Below are 14429 nucleotides of genomic sequence, written 5' to 3'. Positions count from 1 at the left end.
TAAAAAAATGCTAAAATAACGATTTAGTGTTTTTTGCATTTCTTTTGCTTTTTTCAAATTAAATCATAAATTATTTCTTGCAGAAACAATGTTATGAACGAAGTTTGGAAAATTTTGTTGTTGTGGTGTCGATCTTGTATTCTTGTTTTTAGTTATTATTATATCTTAAAATAATAATCTTAATTTTTTTTAGTTGTTCTATGTTACAACTATGTTTTATTATGATGTGTCCATTTCAAATTTCAATTAGCTCGATTGGTTGTATAGTATAAAAAATTTGACTTGTATTATCACTAAAAAGTTTATATTTTAGATCTAATTTTAACATGGCCTATGTTTTAGGGTCCAGGCTATGCTATACCGGGTGTGCTTCATCCTGTGCAGCATCTGTTATTCATTGGGTCCGGGACCCACACAACCAAGATTCCACCGGGTGAAGTTCACCCGGTGGAGCATAGTGCCTCCCATGTTTTAGCATTACATAGTTTTAATCATAAAACAAAAAGATATTCTATTTCTATTTGCACAAAATTTGTGTAGATATGGCCTTAATAGGTGCAAATGTATCAACTTGAGTGAAAAATAATGGAAATCTAACTCCCACAAATCAGACGACAATGAATTCCAAATTTAATCGTTGGTTCCAATCTCTTAAGAAAATATTGCGCTAAAAATAAAGGAAATGGCACTGGAAAATAAAAACAAACTCTCGACATAGGCCCCGTTTGGTTTCAAAAGCCAGACCAAAAAATCACTTTTTTAAGGGAGTGTTTGCAATAGATTGTGCTTTTGTAAAAGTGATTAATTTATAAATTATAAAAAAGTGAAGAAAAATCAAAAGTTGGTAGTGTTTGGAAACAAATGTGAAAATCTAAAAATCAAAGTTTGGTAATGTTTGATAAATAAGTGATTAGAATGATTTTAACAATGACCTTCTTATTATAATCACTTTTGGATAATCATAATCACCACATGACTAGCTTTTGGATTTTAATTAAGTTAAGCATAAGCTAACACATAATCTAGGTTTAAAAAACACACAAAAATAATTTTTTAAAGTCAAAAGCTAACAATCAATTTTTTTTAGTGATTGCAAACACTCCCTAAGTGCTTTTCAGTTAACAAGGTGTTTGGTGACCAAAAAAGTGCTTAAATAAGCACTTTTTAAGTCAAAATTAAAGCTTTTTCAAAAGCCAAAAATTATAGTTTAAAAAAGTGCTTTTTTTAAAAAAAATGCCTACCAAATCTAAACGATGCCATAATTTTGTATTTACAATAAACCGTTTTACTCATTTTTCTTTGTGTGTTCTTTCTCTGCCGATTCCTATTTCTTTTGTTCATACTCTTGGAAGTTTTCCTCACTCTTTGGTTCCACTTTACACAATCTCTTTTTTTTGTCGATAACTTGTAGCTTATCTAAAGCAAAGATTCTAAATTTAAGACGAGGTCTAGGCATAAAAAAAAAATCGTGTTTGGCTTGGGACAATTTCAATTAGCCAACTTAATTTTAGTCCAAACATATGCCCCACAAGTAGAATAATGCTAAAGGTACAACCAATATCTCGTACACCGATATATACAACAATTATGTCGTGATATTTTGTTATTATCTCGTGAGATTTTTATATGATATCGTGAGATTTTGCATTCAATGTATCGTGAGATTTGATAAATAAAATTTTGTATTAATTTTTTTTGTGGTGTAAAAATTATTGTACAAATTTGGATGTACATGTAGCATTGCTCAAACAAGTATAGCCCATTGAGCCAAAATGTCGCTATGTAATTCAATTTCTCCTCTTTCATTTCTCTCATTTACAATCACGAAACCCAAAGTAGTATTTACTGCGTCGGATCGCCAGATTCCTCCTGAAAATATTAGATATTCGGTAAAAATTATGGCAAAATTCTATTCTCACACAAGCTTCAAAAAATTCAAAAATAAATCTCCATCCTTGTAATTCTAATGCCCTAATTTCAAATTTTACTCCCAATTCACCCATAACTCACTCTCTCACTGAGTGACGAGTCTCATTCCTCACCAGAAATCTACAACACCACACTGTCAGCCACTTAATTCCCACATCACATTTACTGACCACGACTTTTGTAATTACACATCAACGATTTTGGTTGAAAATAAATATAGCAAACGGATTAGGTCAAGTTATGGTACATGGATGATGCGATCAAGTATCGTACCCACATAGATCAACGTTTAAGTACTAAGAATATGAATTATTTTTCTAAATTTAGATTAATAAAATTCAAGTGATATTGTGAGATAAATTAATTAAATTAAAATAAAATAAAATAAAATAAATAAAGCACGACAATAAAACTAACTAGGATAGAAACTTGGGAGAAAATTAAAATTCTTAAAAAAACGTACAATAATACCGAACCAAGTTATAATCTAAGTGTCAAATTAAATTCAACAAATTAATTATTCAATTCACAACGAAATTCTCTAAATCATCTATTAACCAATTCTTCGAATTAATAAATCTAATTAAATCTAACAATCTACTTATTTCTAATTGAATTTAATTAAATTAAACCACTTCAAGTCGTTATGAAATTTCAAAATTTCAACCTAAAGTCGTATACATAAATTGAATCTATTCCTAGTCAATTTTTCTATATGTTGATTGAGGAACAACATTGGTGTTGTACATTGAAAAAACCTTGATTTGCAATATTCCATATGTGTAATTAATTAAACATATTATTTTTTAATCCTGTGATATGAATTAGAGAAGCTAATTCAATGCACAGTATCTGATGTTGTTTCTCTCTTTTCACAGCAGAGGATCCAGATCCGTTGATTGATGCGATGACAAAAAATATTAATATATATCCTTTCGGTTTTAGATTAACCAACCAACATGCAATTTAATTGGTCAGATTAAAAGACACACATGATAAACAATATCAATCAATGATAAAATAAATAAATAATCAAATCAAATCCAAAAATAACTTGCTCGGTCCTATTGTGGCTTAGTCTTTAAAAGTCTACTCCATACATTCAAAACAAAAGCAAAAACTCATGTTTACAACCATGAAGGAAAACATGATAAAGAAATATTGGAGTCTTCTTCTCTAAGTTTTGCAATTCTAGCCGTTACGTTAGGAGAAATCTGCTGCTAGCTGTGTGAAGTATGCGTGTTTTTGTTTTTGTTTTTTTAAAAAAAAATCATTTTCAAATTAGACTCCAAGATAATAACAAAACTTTTATCAAAAATTCATTTTCTTGTTTTATTTTCTTATTTGGAGAATCTTGTAAAATATTCTTCTATCTTTTTTAGCACTGCGTAGAATTGTTTAACTTTATCTTCAAAATTAATCTTTTCCCACATTTTTGTCGAACCTAGAAATAATATAAAATTAAATCAGCGCAAAATAGAGAATAAAATTATATTATAAACACGAATACGTCAAAATAAAATGCTAAAATATGTATCGGATTCGATCTTAATTACAACATCCAACAACCCACGATAAATGAAACTCATTTAATTTAATTCATATTTTGTGGGGTACTTAATTAATTAAATAATATGTCATATGTAACACAAAAAATAAAATTATGTAAAGTAATTATGAATTGGTCAGGTATTGGATATGAGTCATATGACACCGTAAAAGGGAATCAACACTAACCAAGTAAGAAAGCTTCCGTAAATATAAATTTCGGGCGTAGGAATAATTTGTATAGGAGAGTAAAGATTTTAAATTGAAAATTTATTTGAAAGAAATATGATTCGAATTTAGGAGGACTTGGACAAAACAAGTCCATTTAAATGAATTAACAACATAGTGGGCTCACTTATTCTATATTCTATTCTATTCTAGAGTTAAAATAAGCTCAAACATAAAACAAAAACCCTCCCTCTCCCCCTTCCCCTTCCCCTTATAGTTCAGCCGCCAATCCACATCTACCTTTCCCTTCCCCTTAGTTTTCCAAACGAGGCAAGTTCTATGAAACTCTTGACGTACCATCAAAGCGATCTCTGTACTTATTTCAAATATTTTATGCGTGTGTAGATTTAAATTTCTACATATTTTTCAATGTCTTTCTCTTCCGATGAGTTTTATACATGTTCATGAAATAATTTAATTTAATTAAGTATGAAAAACATGAATTCTTTTCTACCAAGTAATGGACATGCCTTTTATTTATTCAAACGTGAATGATTTTCATGGAATAAAAGACTAAAATGTTTTCTTAGAGAAGTATTAATGAAGTTTTGATGTTTATGCGTATTTGTGGAGATAGTAAGAGATTAATTAGTACCTTGGGATGAGCTATGAAGATGACTTTTCCAAACTTATATAGATGGGGTGTATTAGATTCAGCCAGGCCGTGTCAAATATTATGATTAGGTTGGCCACTAAAAGTAAGATCATGCATACGATGAAAAGATCAGAGAATGATGACCACAATTGCGCAATAATTCATCTACGGCGAAAAAGAATGCATGTTTAAGTTCCTATAATCATGTTCTATGCATGCCGTATGTTCATAATTCTTATATGCATTTGCTAATATTTTTTTTTTTGTTATGTGAGAACCCGCTATCTTTTGGTGCGCATTGAATAAACTTTTAGACTAACGCAATAGCCTGCAAACTACGCTAGGGCAATACAGGGCTAGTACAAGAAAGTGTTGGTAGGGAGAATCGAACTCCTGACTTTTGGCCAATAGCTCACCTACTCCACCAACTTGAACACCCCATTGGGGGCATGCATTTGCTAATTATATTGTATAAACGTATTGAGTCTTTAAATTCGTTATACTTAAATAATGTAGGTGAGGATGTTAATAACAACGATGTAGAGACCGAGTAAGAGACAGAGTAATCAAGGTGACGAGAAGATTGCGTGACATGCATAAAACTCATCTGCGAACCTCGATGGTATTTAATTTCACAGTCGTATACTTTCAGTAGTGCCAGCTCTAGAGGGAGGCCAACAGCTGCCTAGGCTTTCCCTAATGTGGGCCCTTAATTTTTTTTTAAATATATCTATTATATATATAAATATGTAGGTTTCATTGTGAATTTACATTGTTGTTCTTGTGTATTTAATGGCTCTAATTAATGAGTTTTCTTTATTAATTTATAATTAATTTAATTATATGGTTTATACTTAAACATTACTTACATAAAACATGATGAAAAAATTATTGAGAGCTATTGTTTTATCCATTTGATTTCATATTTCTTATCTTATCTCTTTAGTTGTGTTGTTAGCTAAAACTTATGATTTTAAATATTAATTTTTATTTATCTATATAGATAATATATTATCTATTATCTATTTATTATTATTATTATTATTATTATTATTATTATTATTATTATTATTATTATTATTATTATTATTATTATTATCTATATAAATATATGTAGATTTCACTGTGAATTTGTCCCTGTGTATTTAATGGCTCTAATTACTGAGTTTTATTTATTAATTTTTAATGAATTTAATTATATGGTTTATATTTAAACATTACTTACATAAAACATGATGAAAAAATTATTGAGAGCTATTGTTTTTACCATTTGATTGATTTCATATTTCTTATCTTATCTTTTTAGTTGTGTTGTTAGCTAAAACTTATGATTTTAAATATTAATTTTTATTTATATATATATAAATATGCAAGTTCTATTATGAATTTACAAACATCTTCTTGTTTGTTTAATAACTTTAATTAATGGGTTTCATTTTGGTTTTCTAATTAATTTAATTTATATGATTTATTTTTATACATTACTTGTATAAAACATGGTGAAAAACTTATTGTGAGTTATTTTTTTTCCTTATTGCTTTCTAATGAATTTAAGTTATATAGTTTATGTTTAAACATTACTTGCATAAAATATGGTGAAAACATTATTGTAAGCTATTTATTTACCAATATGAATTATTATTTATTATCTCTTTGGTAGTGATTGTTTGCTAAAACTTATGTTTTTAAATATTAATTTTTATTTTTATTACATATAATTATGCGAGTTCTATTGTAAATTTACAAATATTATATGGTTGCCATTGTGTGTTTAATAACTTTGATTAATGAGCTTTCTTTATTACTTTCTAATGAATTTAAGTTATAGTTTATTTAAACATTACTTGCATAAAACATGGTAAAAAAATTATTGTAAGCTATTTATTTTCTCATTTGAATTATTATTTCTTATCTGTTTAATATCGGTTTTTTGCTAAATTAAACTTATATTTTCAAACATTACTTTTGATTTTTATTATATATAAATATGCAAGTTCTATATATTGTGAATTTATAAATATTTTCTTGTTTGTTTAATGACTTTAACTAATGAGGTTTCTTTTTGGATTTCTAATGAATTTAATTTATATGGTTTATGTTTATACATTAGTACTCCTATAAAACATGGTGAAAAATTATTGTGAGCTATCAGTTTTTTTTTCTTCATTTGTATTCTTATTTTTATCTCTTTAGTTGTGGTTGTAAGCTAAAAGTTATGTTTTCAAATAAATTTTTTTTTACAACCAATATTTTTTAGTTGAAATTAATTCTCCAATTAATTTAATTGTTTTTTATTTCCTCAATTATTATTTTGTGCATTGTTTGTTTGGTTTTTTCATAACACTTTATCTTTAACAAATCTACTAATTATGTTTAAAATAAGGCCAGAATTAATTTTTTTTTTCATTTTCTCATTAATATTTTTTGGCATTGTTTGTTTGGTTTTCTTCACACTTTGTCTCTATGTCCATTGATTATTTTAAAAATAAAGCTATAACTTATGTGCTTAAATAAATTTTGTTGCAACCAATATTTTGTGACGTTACAACTATAATGTGTTTTTTTTTAAAAAAATTCTTCACCAATTGGCTGGATTACATTTATCATTTACTCGTGTATACATTACTTGCATAAAACATGGAGAAAAAATTATTGTGAGCTATTTTTTTGTTTGAATTCTTATTTCTTATCTCTTTAGTTGTGATTTGTAACTAAAACTTATGCTTCCAAATATTTGTTTTTATAAGTAAATATGCAAGTTTTATTGTAAATTTACAAATATTTATTTATTTATTTAATGACTTTAAGTAATGGTGTTTCTTTGTGACTTTCTAATTAATTTAATTTATATGGTTTATGTGTATACATTATTTGTATAAAACATAGTGAAAAAATTATTGTGATCTATCTTTTTCTTCTTCTTTTTCTTCTTTTTTTTTTTCCATTTGAAATACTTGAATTGTATAATTAGTTTTTTCTTTGATAATTTTTTCATTTGGTATTTAACTCACAAGACACTATTATTAGAGCTTAAGGCGGAAAAAAAAAATTCAAAACATGTTCATACAGGACTCAATCACTAACTCATACAAAAGAACAATTATCAACATACTATATTGAAAATTGTCTAATAATTAATTAAACACATATATTAAAATAATTCTAATTAATTAAGCTAAAGTAATTTACAATTATCATATTTTATCTTTTGAACTAAAGTCATTTATTCTTAACATTTTTTCACAATTCCGCATGTTAATCTTGAATCTTAATTATGATGTATATTTTAGTTTGTAAATAGTTATTAAATTATGATTCAATAAATTTATTTTGACGCATAAATATTGATATTTAAAATATTAATTTTAGATGTATATTGTATGCATGTAATACATATAATCATTAACATAAAAGTTTAAAAAAACCCCATAAAACGTGAACTAGACAAGATATAGAAAAAAACTACATAATTACACAAAAAAATTATCACAAATAAAAACTAAATAATTGTCTATTACCTATAGCTTATTGATATTGAATTCTGAAGATTGAAGATCGGGGAAAGTGGGAGACTTTATTTAGTTAAAAAAATCTCAAAAATTAACATTTGATTGAGCTAAAATGACTCACTACAAAGTTAGTGGAGTAAAAGATGCAACACAATGTGAACTAATAAAAATATTAAATGAGTTAAACTGTATGAAACTCAAATATACAAGTATCTCATTTAGTTTAAAGAGTTCACTCACCTACATAGTTATGTTGCATCATTGCACAAAGTCAAAGTTCACATACTGTACTTGTGACGTCCGAAACTGACAAGAGGGTGGAGATTAATCGCCGGTGTCAAGAAATTAAAAAAAGCGGCTCTTGACAGCAGACTTCTAGGTAAAGAAGAACATGAATGAATCGATACCGAAATGAGAGATGTCTGAAACTATGTAGGTATGTGACTGTATGTGGTGTCGATCCTCAAATGTACTGACATTAATCTTGGACAAACACTGTCATAGGTAACCACACACGATATTTTATTGATCCACTGGGTGTCACACGGTTACAAGAAACAAGAGCTGAGCAATGCAACTAAACTGACTATCTCAAGGGATATCAGACTCAACATGTTTATCACATGTTCATACATAACATGATGGTATAAAAATACATCATATGATAGATAATAATGCAATACATAAACATGCATATTCAGCTGGATACCTATGTCAATAGTTATGTACCTCTAAAAAACCGGTTTAGGAGCACATAATCTAAGTACTAGCCTAAAGATAAGTGGATGTCATATCACTATTTTGTTTTTTAAATCAGAAGTATTTGCTAATCCAGCAGATACTACATAACTATTAAGGATTCAGGACAATAATTCCATCTATAGTTAGTCCATAGAATTCGAGAATGCCTTAATTGAGCATAATTTCTCTACAAACTCGGTAGCACACTGCTAGCCCTCGATAATATGGTTATAAACACTTAAATATAAACTGAATGACTCAAGAAACTCTGTTATACTTAGGAAGAATTTCGTGTCTATTTGAACTTATGTGTTTAAATCAAAGTTTTTTGCAACTAACATTTTTATGATTTTTATTTATAAATTAATTAAATAAAACAAAATAAAAAGGGGGAATTTGTGATAAATCCCTAATGGCAAATTTGAATTTCTCCTCAGTCCCCGTTTCAGACATTATTTGTTCTCAATCCCTGACAAAAGCCTGCTCTTTGTTTGAACTCCCTATTATGGCCAATTTACCAAAATGTCCCTAAATAAAATGATTTATGAAAAGAAAATAAAACATGATGGTTCCACTGTAATCGTTATTTTTCCTCTGTTCTTTTTCTTGATTCTCTTCTCCCAAACCTTTCTCTCTCAATCTTAAACATTTAATCTATCAACAAAAATGTCGCAGATCTATGTTTAATCGGTTAATGTTGAAGATATACATTGACGTGGGTTGAGGGAATTTCCCATCTTTGTGCTCAAACGAAAATTTTCACATATTTGCAGGTTAGTTTTTAGATTAGAAATCTTTTAAATTTTGAGCAAATAAATTATTGTCACAGCTTGATGTATGTCTTACAAATTTAAAATGTTGAATTGATGGAATTATTTGAGCTTTTTTATGATTATAGAGGTGGTGTTGAATTTTCGGGTATCGCGTTAGTTTTACAGATTAGCTTACTAATATCAATTTTCACGTCTGTTACTGGGAATGCAGTTCATTTCATGAGCATTTGTGATAGATTAGCTTATATTTCGTATTGTTCTCGATTATAATGTTTTAATTCTTAATTTTGGGGTTTTAGTTCTATAATCTTACATTTATACTGTGATTTAAATTATTAGAATTAAAATCTAGTATTCTGAATTGAATTTGTTATTTTGTACTGTTTATGTGTAATATATGATGAAAGAATATATTATTGCTTTGATTTACTGTATTGAAGAGCATTCCCCTTTTGTAGTTTGAGAATGGAGTTTTACAGATTAGCTTACCAATATCAATTTTTACGTCTGATGCTGGGAATGCAGTTCATTTCACGAGCATTTGTGATATATTAGCTTTTATTTCGTATTAATCTTGATTATAATGTTTTAATTCTTAATTTTGGAGTTTTAGTTCTGTACTATTACATTTATACTGTGATTTAAATTATTTGAATTAAAATCTAGTATTCTGAATTTGTTATTTTGTACTATTTGTGTGTAATATATGATGAAAATATATATTATGCTTCGATTTATTGTTTTGAAGAGCATTTCCCTTTTGTAGTTTGAGGATGGAATCTGGAAGTGGTCCTTGCAATCTTTCGTTTTTGGGTTGCTGTAAATTTAAGAAGCGGCTGTTTGTCATCTCAATCTTCAGTGGTTGTAGCTTGATGGATGTTTTTGCTAGTCTGAGCAAAAAATGTGCACAAATATCTCTGGAATTCACTATGCTTCAATACGTAGCTCCACTGCATAAGATGCTTGTGTCTTTGAATGATGATGATGATGTCCTTAATATGATTCATCTTCATATGTGTGTAAAGCTTACGACGATTGAATTGAGGGCAGAGAAAAGAAATGAACACTTCAACAACTTGAATGATGGGAGGTAAAATATATTTACTTATTATTAGCCGTATTTTCATTCTCCTATTTTGATATGTTTAGTAACATGTTTAATAAAAAAAATTAAAGGTTAAATATTGTAGATTGCTTTGTATAAATTATCAATTAGCTGTTTGAAACCAAGATTAATTTTTTAAAATTTAAAATTTGTTTTTGTGGTTATTGTTCTTTTTTATCTTATTAATTGTATATTAAACTGGTAAGGGTTGATGAGAAAGACACACAGTCGAAGAGTGACAACGAGGTTGAACAGCCCCCTTGCACCAATACTATAGATGCCTGAATTAATTGTATTCATGGTGTAGGACAAACATTCAAGGGTGCTGGTGAATTTAGGAATTATTTGAAAAACTTTTCTGTTGCCACAAGATGTTCATTTATGTATGTAAAAAATGAAAGCGAGAAGGTTATTGTGATTTGTAGTGAAAAGAGTTGCGGTTGGAGAATTTATGCTTCGAAACATAAAAGAGACAATCTTTTTGCCATCAGAAAATGTAAACTGCAACATAATTGTGGTGAGAATAATCTACGTAGCAGAGGGCATCCTAGAGCCGATGCCTATTGGATAGCAAATGTTGTGAAAGAAAAATTGAGAGGAGAGCCCTCTTATCGTCCGTGTACAATGCAGATGGACTTGCAAAGAGATTTTGGGGTAGAGTTAGAATACCGCAAAGTGTGGAAGGGTAAAGAGTTGGCGATGCATGATATTCATGGCACAGATGAAGGATGCTATGATAGATTAAGATGGTATTGTGATGCTGTTAAAAAGACTAATCCTGGTAGTGTTGTAGAGTGTGAGATTGAACCTTTGACTAAAAAATTCAGATGGTTGTTCATTTGTTTTCATGCATGTGTCATCGGTTTTGTTAGTGGTTGTAGACCATTGATATTTTAGGATGGTACTCATATAAAGAATAAGTATAAAGGATGCATCTTAGTTGTTGTGTCGAAAGATGCGAATGATGATTTTTTCATAATTGCTTATGTCATAGTAGATGCGGAGAATGATGCAAACTGGGATTGGTTTTGTTATCATTTGAGTCGTGTGCTCCTTTACTATCAATGCATTCCATTCGATGAGTTCATATTTTTCTCGGACAGACATCCCAGTATCATCAAGGTAGTGAATCAAGTATTTGTTGGGAGTCACCATGCTTATTGTTTGAGACATTTAGTAGATAATTTCGTTAAGCATGTAAATTCCAAATTACGAATCCCTGAGCAATTTTACTTTAATTTTTTCATATTATCTGATCATTTTAAGCTCGATCTAAATTTTTATTAATCTTTATAGGTGTTGAGAAGTTATCCCAGACATAACAAAAAACATTGGTCTTTGGTATTCAAGAAAGCTGCGTATGCTCCGTCTTTCAAGAGTACGAGCAACATATAAACAATATATTAGAGTCAATTCCACTTGCCAGAGGGTTTATTGTAAATTCTGATCCACAGAGTTGGGCCAATGCATTGTTTGTTGGCAATAGATGGGGTGTTATAAATAACAATATAGCCGAGTGTTGGAATAGTTGGGTTAGGCCAGCTCGTCATCTGCCTATTGTTGCTATGGTTGATCACATACGCGTGCAGATAATGAAAATGATGCACTGACGACGTGAATCAACTCTACGCATGACCAAGGAATTAAGTCCAAGAAAAGAAAAGTCTGTTGTAAGCGCATATATGGAATCCCGAACATTAAGAGTTCAGCGTTCGTGTGATTGGAAGTTTGAGGTTGTTGATGGTGAAAAGTCATTTGCCGTGGATTTAGTGGATATGACTTGTTCATGTAGAGTTTGGCATATCAATAAGATTCCGTGCAAGCACGCCATTTCTGCCATTGAGGCGAAATCTATATCTGTGTATGATTTTTGTGATAAGTATTTCAAGATCGAAGCATATCGCGCTGCGTACAAAGGACATATTAATCATATCCCAACCTTTGACATCAGTGAGTCATGTGTTGCTGAATCCAATATAATCCAAGCTCTTTCTGTGCGTAGTCAGCCCGGTCGCAGAAGGACGAAGAGAATACCATCGCAAGTTAATACACGTGTCTCAACATGTGGTCGTTGTCATGCAAGAGGACACAATAGACGCAGTTGCAAGGAACCGATAGAGTAGCTGTAATTGTTTAAAAATATGATGTTTTAATTATTTGTTATTAGCATAACTTTTTAACAAAAATTATTCAAAAATTATTCATAAATTAATCTTGACTGTTAAAAAAATATGCAGGGGCAAGCGATTACTGGAAGCTGGTTCGAGCATGAAATTGCCCTCGAAAAGGCACACACGTTCGAGTGGAAACATTGCTGGATTGCGCTTGGTTTGAGGCTTTTGTGGAACCATCTGCTGTCACATTTTAACTTGATCTCGGGTCGTTAAGTGTATTGTGTTGTCTTAAGTTATTCTGAAACCAACTCTGTTTGTGGTAAACAAATATGTAATGTTCGAATTTGATAAATGATCTTTGTCATTACTGTTTCAGTGAACGATGTCTTCTCAGTTAACTAATCAAGTAAGTCGTTGCTTTAAATTTTCAAATGACAGGTACTAATTGCTATGTATATCGTACAACTTGTATTTAATTTGGAATAAAACTGAATAAATTTGGAACTTATTGTCTGATTATTACAATAAACAGAGCTAGAAGTAAAATTAGTGCACGAATAAAACATGTGCAACCAAAACAACAACATATTTCTACGATATGGTCGGGCCCTGGTGTTCTAGTAGACTGGTTGTCTAGCACATCAGAGGACGAATGCTCCTTCTTCTTGTAATTGAACTGTTCTGTTGAATCATGGATGGACGATGCTGCAGATTGTTGATTCATTGAATATGCATAGCTCTCTATACCTTTCTTACTTGTGTCTGGTTTGAAATTTGATGATTTTTGGAGAGATTCACCGTGATAATCATCGTACCAAAAAAATCAATTTTTATGTTGCAGCTCACGAGGACAAATATAATACAACTCTCCCGGGCGGGTCGAACGTGGTCCGGCTCTTCGTAAAATCATTTCTTCGAAACCACATAAACATTGTGATGCAATCTTCATTTCCATTGTACTCGATCTTGAAGAATGAAATTTTATTTTGAAAATCAAAACCCTAACCAAACGAGAAAGAAGAAGTGAATGGATAAAGTGTACCGACAGAGCTTAATAATGAGGGGTAGGTGGGAGTCAAAGTCTATTTTTATTATTTTTGTTTTATTGTGAAGGTCAAAAGAGTAATTATAATACATGTGACATGTCATATTGTTCCGTAAATCAAACAGATAATTCCGCATAATTCAAGGATTGTTCCATATATGTGACATTTTGAGCCGATACACCTTAGCCATCTTGGTGCATTTGCAAACGATAAATCTCAAGTTCACAATGACATGTCATCTTATGCCTTAAATCGAACAGATTATTCTGAATATGTATTGGAACACATTGTTCTCGATTAAATAATATTTATCCCATCCATACGTACTAGTTGTGCTCGATCTCTCACTGACTTGTTCTTAAAGATGAGTGAAATTAGAGTAAATGATAGTCTTTAAAGACGAGAAAACATCATATTAAACAAGTTGTGAGTTTGGATTTTGGACAATATACCCATATTATATACATTGGGTGGCAATGGACATCTACAAATAATTCTCTCATTAGGTCATGATCAATGTCTCTCTCCTACACCTTAGACAATGTAGAGCACAATTCATTACTAGACAAACACTTGGGTGATGGTTCCACCAATATCTAAGGATTGAACACTTCTCTCCACTTGTGTCATGCAGTGTATTATATGATTTTGGTGCATGTTAACATGGACATGCCTTATTGTTCCTCATATCGAAAAGATTATTCTTCATAATTCTAAGATTGTTCCTAATACATGACATTTTGATCCAAAGCCACTTTCACTAGGACAGTGTAATTCTCATGGCCCACAATGTTTGTCCTACAATTGGAACACATTGTTCTCGATTGAATAATATTTATCC

The sequence above is a fragment of the Henckelia pumila genome, chromosome 1, assembly GCF_033568475.1.
Source record: "Henckelia pumila isolate YLH828 chromosome 1, ASM3356847v2, whole genome shotgun sequence".
Lineage (NCBI taxonomy): Eukaryota > Viridiplantae > Streptophyta > Magnoliopsida > Lamiales > Gesneriaceae > Henckelia > Henckelia pumila.
Note: the sequence above shows the minus strand (reverse complement) of the source record.